This window comes from Corvus hawaiiensis, chromosome 1 (assembly GCF_020740725.1).
Source record: "Corvus hawaiiensis isolate bCorHaw1 chromosome 1, bCorHaw1.pri.cur, whole genome shotgun sequence".
Taxonomy (NCBI): Eukaryota; Metazoa; Chordata; class Aves; order Passeriformes; family Corvidae; genus Corvus; species Corvus hawaiiensis.
This window is the reverse complement of record NC_063213.1, coordinates 67,117,959-67,132,872: the sequence shown is the minus strand read 5'-3', so window position 1 is coordinate 67,132,872 and position 14,914 is coordinate 67,117,959. Positions and strand designations below refer to the sequence as shown.

Genomic DNA, 14,914 nt, shown 5'->3' with positions numbered 1-14,914 from the left:
CTGCTTGTTTGCTATAAATATCTGTCATTGTTTAGCTAAAAATTTCAATGAGTATTGAAGAACTGGCCCTGACATTTTCAGCAATGACAAGTTGGTTCAAAACACAGCTACTCACCACTCTCCATTTTAAATGCAGCAATAAATTAATACTTTTATATGCTCCAAATAAACCAGTGAGAAAAAATGCTGAATATGAAACTGAGATCAAATCCCTTCAGAGAAATTCATATTTGGTGCTTTAGGATTTCTAGGACTGTCATGTCTCATTTTGAGCTATTTCAAACACTAAGTATTAAAGCAAATTTATCTTCTGAAACATGATTGGGGAAAAAATGGTTTTGCAGGATTTCATGGGCATTGTGTCTCTGCTAATCAACACGAAATACATTGCATTTACCAGTAAGAAATTAGAAGTTAATTCATGCATATTTCTTTTTTTAATTGCCACTCTTGGAAGCTCATTATGTTTATGAAAGTTTAGCAGTTCTTTCTGGCTCACACACATCAGTACCTATTATCCAGAGCAAGCAAGAATAGGTGCAAAATAGGTTCAAATGAGGTTCATCACACATACTGGAGGTAAAGATTCTCCTGCTATAAATTAGCTAATAACGTATTTGACAATACAGAGAGCTGAATGAATGTCTCATGTCTAGCAAACAGCTGTATTTGCACTCCTACAGATAATCAGTGAGCACTCAACCACAATGAATTTATTGAAGGAGGCTGATAGTTCTTTACCGTAAGACTAAGTCAGAGCATATTAATGTAACACGCAGTCATACACGTGCCCCCAAAAATGTGGGACACATGTGCCAACCATCCAGTCATGCTGATCTTTGGTACTCTGTCACCTTGTTCACTGTGGATTACTGCTGACAAGTTGTAAGTCCAGATTGGCTGGATTCAGCTATGGGATCTGATCCTTTGTGATGCTGAATATTGCTCTAAGTGATACAGACTGCAGACTGCAAGTCAGCACTTCATGGAAAATGTTCAGGAAATTGAAGAAATAAGTCCAGGGGCTTCTACCCCATGAGATGAGACAGGGAAAGCAAGAAGTTATTCAGAATGATCCCCAACTCTCCATTCTGATTTTCTCTAGTTGCTCTTGTCATCAAAAAATACAACCAAAAGGATGCAAAAATTGTAATTAATGGCCAAGCTATGTGTGGACCTCCTCCTGCGGTTCTAGGCATGAGGTTATTGTGGCAAAATTTAAGAAGACAGCCTTTTTTGGGGTTGTTTTTTGTTTTCTCTTAGTACAAACTGGACCCAAGCTCTGCAGGCTCCAGGGTTCTATTGTTCATTTTATTAGTTTTTCCCAAGAAATGTAGTTTTAACCACTGAGGAGAAAGAGGCAAATAGTTTAGTTTCTCCAGAGAAGCCAACTACATTATGATTATTAAAAACAACCTGTGACGCCTGAAAAGCTTTTCTTGTTTAACTCTTCCTTTTTACTAGCTAGGTCTACAACTCTCAAGCTCACATTTCTGTAGGCAGGCATGCACCCACCACACAGCTGACTGTGCACAAAAATCTTGTGCATAGTTGGAAAAATAGCTTATTTCAATCAGTTTGTTTTCTGGAACTTACTTTTTCATGCATGCAGAACAGTTAAGAGTCTTCAGGGCAAGACTGGAGTCCCAGTTGCTTTTTATCTGGATGTGGGAAGAGGGACAAAATGCCAAGCTCTTGGGCTTGTGCCCAGTTGTCCCAGAAGACCAAAGCTTAAGCTCAGGAATTCAAATATGAAGCAACCAGAATCCTTCACATATGGATGCTTGGTGTGGGAATGTTTTTGGGAAGTTTAAGAGCAGGTTAAATAGTCAATTTTTATGGACTATAGGCATATATATTTTTTCAATACAAAAGTAAGGTAGCTCTCTTTTCTTTTGCAGCCTACTGGTAAACTAGTCTTTCTGTTGGTCTTTCATGTTTTTGCCACATTTCGTCAACTGGAGGCAATTTGCACAGCTTTCCTCATGTCCAGGTAAGGTAAGAAAATGGCCATTGAAGTAAAAAAAATCTAGGAATGAATGAGCAGACAGCACTAGCAATTCTAGCTGGGATTACTTTACTTGTGAATCAGCTATATGTAAGATGGGAGTGCAGAAAGAGAAGCAAAGAGAACTTATTTGCTATGATTGGCAGAGTTCACAAAAAAATATATATTTTCTACGGGATACTAATGGGGAAGACGTAGCAAAAGTATCATGTGGTTTAGATTCAGGGAATTTGGTCATGGAAAATGTTGTCATAGGTCACTTGTTCAGCTTGTCTGAATGAAATTTTTTTTGAAAATTATCTAGTCTTGTGCATCTAAACTGAGTTTGTGGACAAGCCAACTCTTCATGTCTGCACAAAAAAAGTACTATGAATTCCAAACTTGGCTTTCTGAAACTCATTAGGCTTCATTTGCTGCCTTTAATAATGATTATACGAGACACAAAACAGATGCAGACAATTGCTAGAAGAGCAATGATCAATATTGCCATTTTTCTTGGCAAACCCAACCAAGGTGAATTAGAGATGGACTGGACAGTAATATGGGAAATAATGGAATGTTGTTACATAAATCACTAGCAATGCCTGATCTCAGCTGCGGTATATGGTCATATGCTTCAAAAGGATATTGCAGGATTACAGAATATTTAAGAAAGAGGATCATGATAAAGGGGCCTCAGGTAATTCAAACATCTAACAAGGAAATAAATTTTCCCCTTTAAAATTAGACTAGGAAACATAGTGTATATTCATAAGAAAGGCTGGGAGGAGTTAACGTGTCTCACAGTGCAAGGAGAAGGAAGGCCCTTGTTGAACTGCCAGATAAAAAATGCACCTCAGATTGAAATGTGCCTAGGCAATGAGGCACAGAAGACACAGAATGTGAAGAGGAAAGTTCTCTGAACAGTAATAAAAATATGCAAAACTATTTCACTTTTCTTCTGAAATGCAGACTAAACCGCACAAAACTGGGTGTGAACATTTAATTCTTCTAACATAGAGATCAAGATGAAAACTGCTTCCATGCCAGAGAGCAGGTGCTACAGTAGTTGAGCCATGTGTCGTCTGGTATTGTCTGGAGCTTCATCCTTTTCCAAAAAACACTCTCACTGAGGACAGAGATTTAATCTTGCATCAGACCACGGTTTCCAGCACCAAGGAATGAAAGGGAACTGGCCAGCATCAGTGTTGGAGACTGATGAGGCCACTGAACATTCAGCAGCAGCACTTGTTCAGGATGTAGAATCAACCTCCAAAAAATCAGCCAGGTTTTGTTTTTTGCAAAATCTGAAGAGTCTAATGGCCTTCAAGCTGAGGCTCTGATTCTGGAAAGAACTGTGCAATGTGGTAGCCTGTGATGGTATGAATATAATGATTTCCAGAGTCCTGGATGCAGCCATTTCCATTTGTTCCTTCATTCACATGCCCACACATAATAGTTTTCTCCTGACTGCTACAGCTCCGAAAAAAGTCCAATTTAATATTAAAGCATGATGTCAAAACTGCCCAACTTGTCTGAAGAGGCAACCATTGAAAGGCTGCTTTTATTTCAATGCTAATGGAGCATAAGAATTCAAGTACAAACCATTGTTTTGGGTATGGTTACTTACAAATACATAATGAGATGTCATGCCTTAAAACTCAAAGCTTTTGTTTAAGTAGAACAGAAAAACTAGGGTAGAAGGAAAAACTGATGCAGAGACCACAATTACATACTGGGGCGCTGGCTGAGCCAAAAATACACCTGTCTCAACATTCAGACCAATCCCCCTGCACTGGGCTGCCTACCAACTATTCATAGCAAGTCAAATTTTAGCCAGAAAAAGGCTGTGAAAGGATTCGTGTGTATGTGTGTTAGTGGAATATTACTACAAACAGCATTTACAAAAATAAACCATAAAAACATATTTTGAGCTGCTGTAGTTGATTTTTTTCAGGGTCAGAAAAAAGAACTCCCCGTGCTGATTGCTAAAAAAGGAGGGCATATGCCCCCTAATACCTTTAAATCTTATTTCTTGTGAAAAGGAGCTCTTACTATTTTTGTTTCTAATCTAGGCCAAGTTCTGAAATCCTTGTAAAAACCAAGGGCTTAATAATGAAACAAAAAATAACTGGTAGCTTATTTTTATATCAAAAGGAGATAAGGATTAAAAATACTAACGGTGTCTAACTGAGTATATTCCAGTCTGTTTCCCCATGGAAAAAAAAAAGAATTTGTAAAGATAAGGAACAGACTGTGTTGCTTGGCACATGAGGACCTATGACCTTGACCACGGTCATGACATTCTGGCTGAGCTCCAGCTGTCCTCAGAGGGTGCTTGGCTTCAGCAGAACATGCAGAATAGGATTGGTCATTGACACAATTTAACCAGTCACTCCTTATTAGCAATTGCTCTCCATTAGAACCATATAAAACATGAAGAGATGCTTTCATCACTATGTCCTGAATTTACATGTTATCTATACATCTATATTTCCCCAGGTTATTTCTCCCATTGCTACTATTTTTACACTAAAGGAGAAACTCCAAAGATGCCCCAAATTTTGTAGGCTCTATTTTTAAATTTTTTTCCAGAAATAGGCTTTAAGTTCTGTACAAAAATTTGCTAATATACTGAATATTTGATAAGAGTTTTTTGCATTTTGAAAGTTATTGGTCATTCCCATGGAGATGTCATGTGAAGTCCCCCATATATATAAGTGATGCTAGTTGCCAATATCATTTAAGAGGTACCTTTTATTTACTCTGAAAAACCTCATTGCATTCAAAATCCCTACAGATCCCAATAAATAAACTCTAGAAACTTTTAAATTAATAACATTAGAATCAGGATAACTGGTCTGGCCCCTGCAACCTTCTCAAGAACTCCTGGAAGAGAGGAATGGTCAAAACAGTCTTCCACTGGGTGGCTTGAAGGGAAAATTTCTGGATAGTAGGATAGTAGAAGGTGAAGCTGGTAAACCTCTGAGGAATAGATTGAAAACTGTGTTCATCTGACAGCTGTTTTCACTGGCATATCTTCTAACATTGAGTCAGAAGAAATGTTCCTGACAAAGCCATAATTCCAAATAGTTTTAAGCACCCTCCTTCATTCATTCTGATAATGGAATGGAAAAGACAAGGGCTGGGTTAATTAGTTTCATTTCTGAAATGGACTGTGAATATAGTTAGAAGATGTAGAGCAGAAGAGCAAATGCAGGCCTTCTGTGGTGGTACATTAATTTTGGTGGATTAAGATCTCCAGTAGAAACAGAAAAAATCTGGTTATCCATATTCACTCTGGTTTCCATGATCAATGGCTTATTTTAATGAAGTTTTACATAGAGTGTTACACAATACAGATGTTTATGATGCAATAAACTACAAGATGGGAGACACAAAAAAGTTAATGAAATCAGTCTCCAATGCTTAAGTATTCCTCCCATATCCAGGGACACTGCATTAGAGTGATAATGTTGAAAGAATCAGAACTCCATATGTTTCTGGATTTAAAATTTTATGAAGCTGGGCAACAGTCAGCTTTTAAATTGCAAGTTTTTTAGATTTGGGGGAAGGTTAGTTTGAGCCTGGCCTAGGTCTAGTATCAAGCGAAATTCAAAGGTTGAAGACTTGAGACTTCAAGCTTTGATCCATCCATTGCATAAAAAGCCCAACACTTGTCCCTGAAGTGGCATACTATTCAGTGGAAAACATTCAGGTCTACCCATCACAATGAAATTTGGAAAAGTATGCTATAACTTTAAACAAGTGCAGTTTCTATTATTTACCACCTCACTGTTCACTAGCAGTACTTCCTCAAATCTATAGTGTATTTGCTATGAACATACATTTTATAAAAGCATATTAAGATGATTAAAAACCAACTATGAAATAACATATTGCTTGCTTTATTGACTTGCTTGTATACCTACTTAGTGATACTTGCTAGTTAGCTGCTTTAAAAAACAACACACGAAACAACTACTTGTTCAAGTGACTGCAGAGTATATTAGGACACCCTTTTATATTAAGGATGACTCTTCTTGTTTCCTGCCTCCCCACAGAAGGATGACTTTGCTTCCTAGTAAAGGCAATTGCAAAACCCCCACTAGGATGACTATGATTTACATTAAATCTTAAATGTTGAGTAGAAGCTCTTTGATCCCCTTTTGCAAATTTTGGCCAAAGCTGCCAGGCACTGACATACCTGTCTGTGGGATTCTGATGTTTTTGATGTTCATAGTCTGTGCATTGTGCTTTGATTTATGGAAACTTAACTAAACCAGTCACAGTCTGCCAAGAACTGCAAGTTTCTGGTTAAAGTATCTCTCTTATGACATGTGAATGCTTTCTGCTGAAAATGCTTTGATTTTTTTGCACTTTCTTAAGTGTCACCAGCAGGTCTGCAAACCTGGCTAAAGTTCAGGGACTGTAATGAAAACTTCATCACAGCACTAACTATCACACAACCTGAGACAGCATTTGGGACAAATAAGCAAAGGATCCTTAACCTGAGCTCCATCTCTTGTACTCATGCACATACGAGGGAAAACCAAAGAGGCTTGGAATAGGAAAGAGTTTACCTGAAACTTGAACAGACTTTAGAGGGGGTCCTTGAAGGGAAGTTACTTGTTCCTGGCAGCTCTGTGGTCCAATGCTGAGCAGGTAAACCAGCCAGGTGGTCCCCCCGGGTTCCCTCTGTGGTCAGCAGGCCAGTGGAAGAGAGTAGCTCTTCCCCATGGAAGAGCAAAAGGCAAATTTTGGCATTAGCATCACATTATTATATATTACAGTCATATTAGCACATTGCACAGTACTAGCACATTGGTATTATTAGTATATTAGAATTATATCAATATATCATTAGCATAGCCTCTTTTTCACCTCTCTGCTGACCACAGAGGGTACCAGGGCTAACTTGACCCTCATGAAATGCCCACATTGGGGGTATAAGAATAACCAAGTACGGTATGTGCTAAAAACTGTGTCCTGGAAACTGGATGGCCCTTTTCAAAACGTCTCTTATTGTACAGGTAGCAAGCTGTGGCAAGCGGCAAGGGTAGCTTAGAGTATACCCTGAGCTACACTTCACCAGTGGAGATCAGAATGAGCAGCTGCATACTTGGCATTTCCACGGATTTCAAGGCTAGATAGTTGGTTCCCAGATTCCTAAAGATGCTGAGTATTAAAAACATCTCTGCAGTAAAAACAACCAGCTCAGGGCCACGGCAGCCCTGCCACGTACGACAGGCTGGGAGCTGGGCTGCGCTCACTTCTTTCCAGGACAATAGCACTGTTTTCCTTCCTTTCATGCTGCAAAACAGATTCAGCCTGCTTGCATTAAATTCTTACGTTAATGTTCCATTAATTAGCTTCCCTTTCTTCATGTTTGCTCTTCATTGTTCTGCTTTTACTTTGTTTCGCTCCCCGTATAATTAAAATGTTTAACATTGTTCCTTCCTGTGGTCAGGACACACTCGCTTACGTCCGCGTCGCTCCCAGCCCCGGCTGAGGCCAAATGGAAGCAATTAAAACCAGGAACCACGTTGCCCGTGTGTCGCCCCCCTCGCCGCCGCCCAGTCCCTAACGCGGCGGCGCCTCCGACCTTTGCCGGGCCCCGCGGCCAGGCAGAAGGGTTCGGGGAGTCTTTCTGCTGAAATAAAGGAGTGATGTATTTACTGATCTTGCGTAATGTCCGTGTGTGCGGACAGGGTTGCGCACCGGCAGCTCCACCTCCGCCCCGCCGCCCCGCTGAGGGGGGCCGCTGCCGCCTCCGCCCGGTAGGTGGCGCCTCAACACCGCCCACCTGCGCGGGCCCGGCCCGGCCCGGCCCGGCCTGGCCTGCTCGGGAGAACGGAGTAAAATATAATATTGCAATAATAAAGCGGATGGTAAAAGCCGCCGGTCGCTCCCCCTGCGCGATCTCTTCTGAAAAGCGGAGCGGCAGAATGGGCCTGAACCCCGCTGCCACGGTCCGGCTTGCCCGGCTGTCCGCCTCGATGGGCTTTTGGCTTACGGAAGAGCTGTAAAAAAAAAAGTGAATTAAAACCACTTTAGTCTTGGGTCAGCGAGGCCTGACAGAGCCTGCCCGGCTCAGCACCGGTCACTGCTGCAGTCGGTGCCCGGACATTAGAGGCTTTCACATCCCGTGGGATCACACGGTGGGTGCAGCAGGGCTGTACTGGCACAGAACTGGTTCAATGGAAAGGTGAAGCACTCCCTTTCGGGAATGAAAAGCTGCTGTCTCAGGAGAGGGTGCTGGGCTGTGGGTCGCCGCCTGAAACAGGGAGGAGTTAGGCACCAGGTCAAGTCAATGTGAGCCCCTTGCCCAGTCTCCCCAGAGCTCCCAACTCAGCTTCCCGACTGCCTCGTCCCATGGCCCGCCGTACCTGCCTTTCACACAGGCTGTATCAGCCCCTCTGAGTGCAAATCGGGGCTGCAGTCTCCGCTCAAGAAGCCAGGACCTCGTCTCTCATACTGTTTTTTTGTTCCATGACTATAAAAAGGAGCTACTGATATTTTGCCTTCCCTGAAGTCAAACCCATTAAACAGTGTAGGACAGCCTTCTATCATGGTGATGGGAAAAGTAAGGGAGGGAAGCTATAGATTTTTAAAAAGCTCATTTTCTTCTTTGGGTGTGTTTGTTTTTAATTAAATGCAGAAGTTCATTAAAACGCACTGATAAAAATCAAGAGATTTATTTAGAGGTTTCTTTGTTAGCCTGTATCAGTTTATAATGTATCTGCATGGTAAGGTAGTCAACTGCAAGATGTGTGAGGGATTTAAATATGGAATATCCATGTCTGGGAAGCAGGTAGGAAGGCAGTGAAACAGTCAAGGTGTTTTGGTGGTTTTTTAATTACATTTGACAAGAGTCACTATGCTCTTCAAAGAATTTACAGCTCAGTGTCAAAAAATACAGTTTTGGTTCACTTCTCCTTGAAAATCCTCTCCTGCAAGCAATGCAAACAGTTGTCCTGAAATGATAGGATACTTCTGGAAAGAGAAAAGTATTTCTTTGTGACATCTATGCTTCCACTTCTGTATATTTTTAACACAAGCAGCTAGGATGTTGGGAGGACAGGGTGCTGGTATCACATCTTTGTTACTAGAATATTGACATCTCTTGCTTCATTGATTTTTTATTACAGTCCCAAGGTTAGAAATAATGATTGTCAGTGACATCTGCTTTGCTGCTTGCTTCAGCTTCAAGTGGTAATTTCAAGCATATTTTATTTTAGATTATTTCTCCCCATCTATATAAATTCCCTGCCTTTCTGTCTGCAACAGGAATAAGTAGTTTGTAAAAAGCCACCTCTTGAAAAGTTCAGGGCTGCAACATGCCAGCATAAAAGATAACAGCAAATCAAGCTGCCTTTGTCACTACTACTGCTGCTCTCTTGGCATCTGTCGACAAAGAGCCACTCCAATCTGGGGATCCCTGCTGGGGTGAGATATGGCCACGTCTCCAGCAACGGACCGGGCGACACCAGTGCCAGAACGCTGCGACCATCTGATGCAAGTCGCTCCTAATGAAAGTCCAGCATGGGGCTAAATGAGTTTCCTCCACTGCTGGGTGAGGGGCTAATGATAAAAGCCCTCCCTGGGCTCGCCACTGCTGTCAGTAGCTTTGTCAGGGCATATGGCAGTTCGCTAACTGCAGCTTGTGTGAGGTTTCCTCTCACCGTGTTACCTCTGGATTTGGCTGGCGGGCTCGGCTGAGACTCTGCCTGCTGCCCGAGTGGTGTGCTTGTGTATGGGTGCCTGCCGTGACTAAAGGGCGGGGACTTGTGCGGCGATATCGGTTTGGCACCCGGTGACTGTTGCTATTGCTGCTGGAGAAGCACAGCTCACATGAAATCTGTACCGGTTTGCTGTAGAAAAGGCAAAAAATGTGCTAGTTAGTGAGGTTAGCCATGCTCCCTCACATGCAGACACGCTCTGCTGCCCCAGTCGTGTGGGCTAAGGCATTCTGCATTTTCAGTCACAGCATTCACTGGGTGGTTTTATTATTATTATTATTATTATTATTATTATTATTATTACTACTACTACTACTACTACTATATAATAGTAATAATAATAAAGAAAAAAGGAAGAATAAATAAATAGGACAGTCGTGGCCACAAAGTCCCTAGGCAGCTCACAAAATGTAATTTAAAATAATAAGAGGAAAAAAGTAGATTCTATCTTCCAGTAGTAGACCTTTCATTAGAGAAACCAGTGAGAAATTTGGCAAAGTGGATTAAAAAAACCCAAAAGACAAATGCACATATGCATGCAAACACATACACACACACAGACAGAGATTCTACCTGGAAAGTGTGATGAGTTAAAAAAAAAAGGCACCACCAAACCACTGTAGGGATAGGAGCTTGCTGGCTCACATTCTTATGGCAGTTTCTTCCACCTCAACTTTTTGTAGTTGATGTTAAATGTGAGACCTGTAATTTATTTCTTTTTTCAAATATAGCAGTAGCAGCATGTTCTCTGCACCTGTTGGTTTTCTCATTTGCTTCTCACAACAATTCCTTTGCTGTTGAGACATGATTTGAATGACAGGCACTGCTGAATCAGCTTGTAAATAGAAATGGAGGTGGGTTCAATGCATTTTCCAAAATAACCTCCCTCTTCATGCCTTGTGTGACTTGCCCCTTGCAAGGCATATCCTATTCCTCTTCATCTCTTGCCAGTCAATTTCTCTGTTCTGTTTTAATATTCTTTCTATCTCTCACCATTATTTCCATGTTCTTGTGTTGCTCTCTTCTGACTACACTCCCCTGGGTTCACTCTTCAACTTGATATCAACAACTTAGATAACAGCAGAGGCATTCATAAGTGAAATGTTTAGTTAAAGCATGATAACCCTGCCCTTGAATGCATTCATGGCAGGTCAAAACCATATAAAGCTTTTCTTAGAGACCTTCAATTACAGAATAGTCACTGGTCCTGACTGACCACACTAACTCCATGGTGCCCTGGGATTAATAATTCCCCAATACTGAGTTAGACTGGCTTTTTGCCGCTAAGGACACAAAGCAGCTCAATGGAAGGCCATAATGTGAAGCATTATAAGAAACAAAACAAAACCCACAGTCCAACAAAACAAAACACAGTCTTACTACCGCAGTCACTGTCCATTTTCTGTGACTTATAAACTCTACTCAGTAGAGTCCTAAGTCAGGATTTTGGCATGTTTTTGGGATTTGTCAAGGATGTACTTGTTTAAATGCACATGGCACACTCTGCCTGTGGATCTCAAAGCACCTTAGGCCTGTTTATCATTTAGACTCTTAAGACCCCTGGCTGGGTAGGTTATGTCAAAGACTGGGAAACTTAGGCATTGAGGCTGTGGTCTTTAGGAAGTTTATTACTGCTAAGATCCCTTCCAAGATCTGTGCCAAAATGCTTGATGCACTATTGAAAAAGGGGTTTACGTGCCTTAGCAGATTTGCCCTGTTTTATAAGCTTCTCCCTGGCATTACTGTCAATCTTGAAAGCCAGTGGGAGTTCTGGATAGGTCAGGGAGGTCACACAAAGGTCCATTTAATTGTATCAGATCGAAGCAAAGTACAGATGGAAGCCTGCTGCGTTTTTCTGGCACATGTTCCAGATGCCTTTTAAAATGAAATCTTTGGATTTAACCAACACATTTATTAGCAAGTGCTTCATGTGTGCTTCAGGTGATTCTTCTGTTGGTGGTATTATCTAAATGAATCAATTTTTAAAAGGAATTTGCTATTATTTAAAATATGTTGTAGTGAATCATGTGGGAAAGTCCACCAAGTACTGAAAGCATTATGTCCCATTTGTCATATTGCTGTGATAAGGTATTCAAGAAATTAATGTTCCAATTTAACTGAAATAAAAATGAATTTTATGTGAAAGCATTTTTTTTTCCTGTTTTGCTGTTGACAGATCCACATATATCCAGTACAAACTTAAAATATGCTGTCAGTGGCTTTTACTATGTCTTGGAAGCTATGGGAGAAACAACTGAGGGGCTGTGCATCCTGTGAGAGATTCTCAGAGCCCAACAAATCTCTGCCTGCATGAGGGCAACCCTGACCACTGCTGAAATGTGTGCAAGCCCAGCTGATGTTCTAGGGGTTCCTGGGATGTCTGCTGCAAGCTCCTCTCACTCCAGTCCTATGTTTACTGTGCTTATCACATAGCACTGCCTCACTGCATGCTTCAGGTGTCCCGGTGCAGGTTGCATGCAGTTGAGGAGTTAGGGTCTGTCTCCAGCTCCTGCTCAGGAAAGGCTGTTTCTAGGCAGCCTGAACTGTCTGACAAAACACACTGCTTACACAAACTGTGTATTTTAAAGACGCTTGCAGAAAGGGCAGGGAAATTTTTCAAGTAAGCTTGGCCTGTTAGAACAAGTTTATGCAAAGACTATAGAAAAATTAACTTCTTGATAACTGCTTTTTCTTGATGTGCCCTACATAAACAAACTAAGTTACCTGAATGTAGAAAAATGAAAGTTATTATTGGTGAACTTAGTAAAAATGCTCTAAAAGGTGTTGTGTAGTTTGCCCCATTCACCTAAAATCTTAGGTTTCTTTATGGAAAAAGCTTCCCAAAATACTCTTCACCTTTTCCATTCAAGAAAGTTTCAAGGTGAATTTTAAATAGACACCCTGCCTGATTCCCCCCTCTCCCCCCCCCTCCCCCTCCCAAACAATTTAAAAATACTCATTTCAAATGTGCTTGCAGGGAAAATTTTTGTTCTAAGTCACTTTACCTCAAAACCTTCTTTAATTTCTGAAGCATCCACTTTTTGTCTTCTCTTTTGTCTTTGTAATTTTTTACCATTTTCTCAATACTTCAGGATGTGTGGTAGCTTATTCACACTATTTCACTTTTCCCTTCTGCCTTCCGAAGTCAAGGAAGGTTTGAAAATTTAACGGAGGGACACATGAAAGGAAGGGGGGGGGACATAGGCAAAGATAAGAGTAACAGAAATAAATCCAGAGCTTATCCTATTTATTACAACCATAACAAACATAATAAAACTAAGGAGAGGGGAAGATTTTTATTTAATATATTAATATTGGTCTTTTAAATCCATAAGTAAACATTTGAGTTAGAAAACAGAAATTTAATCTGACTTCAAAATTTCCAGTCTAAAATATTTGGAAATATATTCTTAAATTAAGTTTATTTCAGGAACAGTTTTCAATGAAATGACATTTTAGCTTTGAAAAAAGCTATTTGGTTTGACTTACAACTTGATTTGCATCATTCCAAAGGCTCCAACAAAGGTGTGGAGCCATCATTTGTGGTCGCTGTTAGTGTGGTTCTTGGACACTTTGGTGGTGGTCACATTTTCAGTATCCACAGGCACTTTATATTCCTGAGAGGAAGACTAACTTACCTAATAAGATAATGTAGCCTTTTAAACAAAAGAGTAAAAAAACAGTCTGTTTGAAGAAACAAGATGACAGAAATAGAAGTACTTTATATGGAATAATGCTTCACTGAAAATGGTTTTTTATCTGGGTAGAAAGGGGAAGGAGTAAAAAGGGAGATTATGGATAAAGTGTATGAAATTTTGTAATTGTCCTGTGCTCTGGTATGTTACCGGCCACAGGAATGGGTTGGAACAAGTTCTTATTCCACTGCTTATACTGTTTCCTGTGGCCTCAGTAAATCACTTAACCTTTGTCCCTAAGTTTCCTTATTCAACAATTGGGAATTCTAAAACATAATTTTCTGCCTCAGAGAAGTGTTGTGAAATTTAACTAGTTAATGTCTGCAAAAGGCTTTGAAGTCTCACCAAATAACTAGTTTGGATTTTTTTTTAAGTGAGGAATATGACAAATCCAGGGTGAAAGCATATAAATAATATAATAAACGAAACATTCTTTTTTTTCTCCCTCAGAAACAAGAGCAAACAAGATGAATGTGAAATCAGTGTTGCTGTAGAGTATAAAGAACCAATGACTGAATAAATCTGCTTTGGAACACACCCTGGTAATTCACAATTCTATCAAACAATCTTCAGTCTCCCCATTTTGAATTACTGGCATTTATGATGACTCTACCATGCATTTTTCCTTCCGATTTTAACTCCCCTTTTAACAACACAAGTTTGTGTTTGCCCAGACAAGTAAGAACATTTTCAGCATGGGATATGCAGTGAATTAATTGGTGGGTTTTTTCTTTTCCATGAAAAGTTTTGTCATCCCAGTAATATCTTGTATAGTTTTCCTCCAGCGCTACATTTATCAGGTGTCATTTATTTTTATTCAATAATTATGCTATTTTCAGCAGTGGTGGATGAATGCTTCAGAAAGCTGTCTACAAATACACATTGGAGCTCTTAAATAAACTCATTTCAATTATGCTCATGCATATTTCATGTACACCTTATCTGATCATTCTAGTGAATGATTTATTGGTAGGAATGTTTGTCCAAATGAAAGATTTTAAGGTCTGGGTAACTCACCAAAAAAAAAAAAAAAAAAAAAAAAAAAAAAAAAAAAAAAAAAAAAAAAAAATTGAAATCTGTATTTCTTGTAATAAAAATCTGTACTATAAACCATAAGTAAACTCAAGGTCAGTATGGCACTGTACCTAAACATGAAAATTTAGCCATAGTCCAATAAAATTCATTCCACTTCAGTGGAAAGAATCCTGAGTAAATGGAAAACTAAGAGTGATTAAGAATTATTTTCTTAACATCAGAATATTTCCAACAGGTAGTCAGTGAAAGAAAGCAACAAAGCAACATTCCAGTAGCTAACAATTCACAGCTGCAATTCATGGAATAAATCACCTGCAAATTCTCTGGTCTTTTGTTCTATTTGTCTTATTTGAATACTGAATTTGGTACAATAAAATTCATACCGTTTATCTCAGCAACACAGCAGAACAACCTCTTGACAATGCACTTTATCCATAAAGTATCCTTTGGAGAAA

General features: G+C 40.0%; 1 long non-coding RNA gene across 1 annotated transcript in view; it reads right to left on the bottom strand.

Moving 5' to 3' along the window:
• The window catches only part of LOC125335253, a 51,255-nt gene extending 43,571 nt beyond the window's left edge, over positions 1-7,684 (bottom strand). The window contains exons 1-2 of the long non-coding RNA XR_007207396.1: positions 7,340-7,684; positions 6,571-6,685 (exon numbers count right to left, since the gene is read on the bottom strand). This is a non-coding gene — a long non-coding RNA (uncharacterized LOC125335253). The remainder of the gene's footprint in view (positions 1-6,570; positions 6,686-7,339) is intronic.
• Positions 7,685-14,914: the final 7,230 nt, after the last annotated feature.